Source organism: Dama dama, chromosome 11 (genome assembly GCF_033118175.1).
Source record: "Dama dama isolate Ldn47 chromosome 11, ASM3311817v1, whole genome shotgun sequence".
NCBI classification, from domain to species: Eukaryota; Metazoa; Chordata; class Mammalia; order Artiodactyla; family Cervidae; genus Dama; species Dama dama.
Window position 1 is genome coordinate 50,470,105 of NC_083691.1, and position 5,556 is coordinate 50,475,660.

Genomic DNA, 5,556 nt, shown 5'->3' on the forward strand with positions numbered 1-5,556 from the left:
ATAAATGGAGTATGGGGAAGTTTAGATATACAATGCATCCAGAAGAGAGGAAATGTTCCATGCATGGCTCAGAAAGGAGGCTGGGACCAGTGAAGCGAGGGTCTTACAAGTTGTACTGAGTCATTAGGAGTTGGTCCTACTGGCACTTTACCTTCAGAGTACAGCATTTTGGTCTATGCATGAACTCATTGGTTCTCTTGAAACAAAGTACTATAGAATTGTTAACTTGAAAAAGTTTTATGTTTAAAAAATATATGTACCAAGTTTGCTGTATTTTTCTGTAATAGTTATTTTCAGTAGTATTCTATCTAGATGAAGTTTTTTTTTTTTAAAAGAAGCTAAAATACAACCCTTAAAAAAGATGTTTTAAAGCTAAAAGTAAAACTAATTTTTTCAACATGGAAAAGATAAAAAAATGGAAATATTTTAACTGTCATGTGATTTTTATATCTGAAAACAATATATATATTATATATATATGTACAAAATATACATTTTTTTTCAAAACTGCCCTCTCAGAGAATTTGAAAATAGAATTTTCAACATATGTAAAAGTAAAAGACGTGTTCAAGCTTTATCAACAGCTAAGTGTAATAAGGGAAATCTGCCTAGTGAATTTCAATAGCAATAAGAAGCTTGAATAATAGGTGGAAAAGATTTTAAAATGTGGTTCATGACATGAACCATTGAACCAGTTTTTCCACTTAATTCTTCTTTTTATCATGAAGTAAATTTTCAGATATGCAATCATTAAAATCAAATATAACAATATATTGGGCTTAGAAACATATATTAAATTTGAAATAGTTTACTAGGTTAAATGAGAAATTTCATAAACAATAAATCATTTATAATCATATATATTATTCAAGATTGTATATGAATCATGTTCTATTAGTAACAAGTTTTTAGTTTTAAAAGGTGAATCCATAATATGTTTAATTCTTTTAAAATGTCAATTCTGAGGTAATAAATATTTTAACTAGTATTTTATATATTATGTAAAATAAGGTAAACATATGAGATAATTCTAATATATAAATAGCTTAAAATTTATAAATCAATATATGTATGAATATGTATATAAATTTAAATCATTATGTGTATGCATTCTGGGTATTCATTGCAACAATCTTGCATAAATAGACCTGTATAAATAAAAATGTTTGGATCTGTTTCAGTGGAGGATAGGAGCTATGTATGTTTTCTACAAAGGATCTGGCACAGGCTAGGATAAAACATAACCTCTGATCCATGAAATACTCTATCCCTTGGTCCATAAGTGAATTAATTCCTTTTTTAAGTTTTTAAAATATATAATTAGATATTTTTAAAAATGTTATAATTATTTCTCAACCCACCACCCCAAGCAAATGTTAGGACCTTGACAATAACCTGCATTGAATCATATTCCTTCTACTACTCTGACTCCTCCCACCCACGGGGTTCACATCCTAAATCTTGGGTTTATCTTTTCCATGTTTTCTTTCCAATGTGGTTTTATTTTAAATTATATATTCAAAATTTTCTTTCTTTGTTTTTAATTTTAGAAAGAAGATATCACAATTATGATTTATTTGGGGATTTACTGTTTTTCACTTACATTGTACCACCGAAGTCATATCACTGCATGCTTCTGTAGTTCATTTCTTTTGACTGCAGAAATGTTACATTGTTGGGTATGCCACAGTTTTTCATTTACTCTCCCAATAATAGGCATTTAAGCAACTTTAGGTTTTTTCTATGGCGATCAGTAACTTTAAAGACATTTGCGTACATGTTTCCTGATTAACTTAGTAAGCATTTCTCTAGAATACATATAATGCTGGATGAGAGCATTTATGAAGAATCCATTTTAGGAAGTGTTTTCCATGGTGGTTGAACATATTGCTCTGTTAGGGATTTTCCCACAAGAGATTTTAGACAAGATTCATGTGTTTTGGACAATTAACTCTGGTAGCAATATTGGGGGTGATATTATGTATGGAAACAGAATTTGGGAGGTTCTGAGGGGATCATGCCCTTAATCATTTCAGTTGTGTATACACTTTTTAGAAAACTATACTCTTTTAATTAATTACAAAATATGTATCAAAAACTGTGTACTGACATTCAAAATCCTGTTTGAGAAAAATCCCTTTGTCACTACATCCAAGACCACTGACACACAAAAATAAAAATTCTGGAGACATTGCTACTGAAGTGAAGCAAGGCAAATGATAGCAAATGGCCTTATTATTTCTGTTCCTATCTCCATACCTCCTCTGCAAGTCACACATAATCACAGTATCAGAGAGATTGATGCCATAATATTTAATTTTTGTCCAGTAATCTACATTCATATGGCCATCATATGGTAAAATGTAGAGGAATTTTCAAATTTCCTCAAGCTTCCTTTGAAATACTCTAGAAAAGAAGAGATGCGACTCCCCACCCCCACCCCCACTATTGCTTGTTTCTCTTTTATTATGGTTCTAAATTCTGGCAATATCCTTTAACTCATATCCAATCCCTCTGCAAATTTGTTGGTTCTTCCTTCAAAATATATCTCAAATCATATGACTCCACAACTCTTCAGTGCTAGCTCACTGGTCCAAGTCAACATCTTCTACATGGATTAGTGGGTTAGTGATAACCCTGCTTACAACCTGTGTTCCACAGATTCTTCTCAACCAGGCCACTTGATCTTCAAAAGCATGAGTCTGATCATGCCACTTCTCTTCTAAAACACCTCCATGAGATTTCATTTCCTTTAGCATAAAATCCTAACTTCATACCATGTACCATGACTTAAAAAGATACTACCTGATACAACCTTGGATTAACTCTGATTGTACAATATTTCCTCTCACTCACCACTGTCTTTCTCCTCTGTTGTCACATTGGTTTTCTTGTTTTTCCTCAAATGGAAAACAATAATTCTGCCTCAGCGTGCATGAGTTGTTCTTTTGCTCTCAACATTCTTTCTCCAAATATTGACATATTGCTCTTTTTTCACATACTAACATACCTCCCTCAATTTAGGGATGTTTCTGCTCAAATTTTTCATCTCTTGACGCTTTATTTTTTATCCTTTCAGAAATGAAACTATCTATCATATCACCTCACTTTTACTGTCATCAAAGAATCTACCAGTCCCAGAGAGATATGATAAATATATTTGTTTGTCTCTTACCTCTCATTCTCCCCTACTCGAAGGTGAAATTCCCGAGAAATGGGTTTGTTTTGTCCTGCTCAATACTGTATCCCCTGCACATATTGCAGTGTTAAACACAAAGGATGGATTTCCAAATAAGTACCTCGAATAAATAAACTAGAGTCTGATTTATCTACAACTTTCTATATATACTTAGTTTCCTTTCTTACAGATTTTAACAAATGATTCAACGACACCAAATTTGTGCTAAGATGCTCAGTTTTTAAAATCCACTTTTCCATGTTGGGTATCTATGTCCAAATTCTATGGATAATTGCATTTATAGAAATCGTTCTGTTGAGAAGAAAATTTTAAAAACCATTATAGTACATCATTTTACTAATCACCAGCTAAGATTGCCCTATATTCCCATTTTATGAGTGATGATATTAGATTTTAGGAGGTTTATGTAATATATCCAAATCCACACAGATCTTAATTACTATGGTTCAAATGGGAGTCATATCTGACCCACTGTTAAACCTGTGATCTTCCCAATTATCCTGGTGTCTTTAGGTCCTCACTGTATTGAAGTAACTAACTGAATATGGGTATTTCCCTGGTGGCTCAGACAGTAATGAATCTGCCTGCAATGCAGGAGATTGCCTGCTGCTCAGGAGTTGCAGCTTCAATCCCTGGGTTGAAAAGATCCCCTGGAGAAGGAAATGGCAATCCACTCCAGTATTCTTGCCTGAAGAATCTCACGGACAGAAGAGCCTGGTGGGCTACAGTCCATGGAGTCGCAAAGAGTCGGACATGACTCAAGTAATTTAGCACACGCGCACACACATACACACACACACACACACACACACACACACACACACAATTACATTGATTATAAAGTGTGCTGACAGAACCAAGGATAAATTAAATATGTTAAGAAACATAGATGATATAATCATTACTTTCAAGGAATTCCTTGAAGAGCTGTGTTTAAATTGACTATTGAAGTAGAGGGACATGAACTATGCATCGATGAATGAGGTGTAATAGGCTCTGTTATACAAGCATCGTGTAGTGCATATGGGAATGAAGGCAGAATGGTCAGTGGGCACTTGGAACCCTCTCCCCACTTTAGTATTATGGATATGTCAAGCTATTTCCCACATCAGGAACACTTATCTATAGATGAATAAGAGAATGGGAATCTGTGATCCTTCTGCCAGAGAGGTCTCACCTGCTCCATGTGATGTTGACGTCTGTTCACTTAAGCTTATTGTTTTATGGAAAAGAAGCTCCGTGGTGGCTCAGTGGTAAAAAATCACTTGCCAAAGCAGGAGATGCAGGTTCAATCCCTGGGTCTAGAAGATCCCCTGAAGAAAGAAATGGTAACCCAGTTATTCTTGCCTGGAAAATCCCATGGACAGAGGAGCCTGGTGGGCTGCAACCCAAGGAGTCACAAAAGAGCCGGACATGACTTAGTGAGTATACAATAGTGAGTAAACAATAATAACAAAAATTGTGGAAAAGATAGAAGGGAGGAGTGATAGTGATGACAAGAGGAGCTCTATCTTACTAAATGGGGCATTGCCATATTTTACCTTAAGCAATAAATGTGGGAAGATTTTCCGTCAGTGAAAAAGAACTGCTAAATAAATAAATACCCATAAAAATAAAATTCAAATTCCTTACTGTGAAAGCCATTTATAAAATTAAACTGTAGGCAACAGATAAAAGCCAACAATACCACTGTGTATTATCACAAACCACTTAACTGCAAGAAAATAAAATGAGGGAAAATAAATTTGAGGGAGTGCAATTAAGACTAACTTTGAACAAATGGAATTTTATTTCCTTGTTCTAATTAAAGTCAAACAAATAAAAAATAAACAGCTGTTGAAATTGCTTGGCTTTAATTAAAAAAAATATTTTGAGCTCTTTTCACTCATGTCTACCTGAAATACTTACCTTACAAGAAACCTGACCAAGTGTGAAGAGTTGGCTCCATTCTGGAGAGGTTCAGAAAAGTATACTAATAATTAGAGCAGCAATCAAAATTAGTAAACTTGGAAGCTATGCCAAGACCTGAATGAGATAAAATGCAATTAAAAAATAAAACTAGGAAGCTTTATTGTGAAATATAAATGTTTTAATGCCCATTAAGACTCTTAATGAACAAGCAAACCTCCAAAGAAGTTGTTCTGATTATTGTTTTGAGATTCTTAAAATATTACTTCTGTTTCTCAGATATGTGTTTTCGGTTTCAATTTTTATTTCATGTGATATGGCATGTTAGTGTTATACAACTTAAATCAAAGTAGTGAGCATCCTGATATAATCCTGCAGGAATGCTTTGGGAGTAAGGGATTCATCTCTCTGGATTACACCAGACAGGAAGATGTGTAACTCAAGATTAG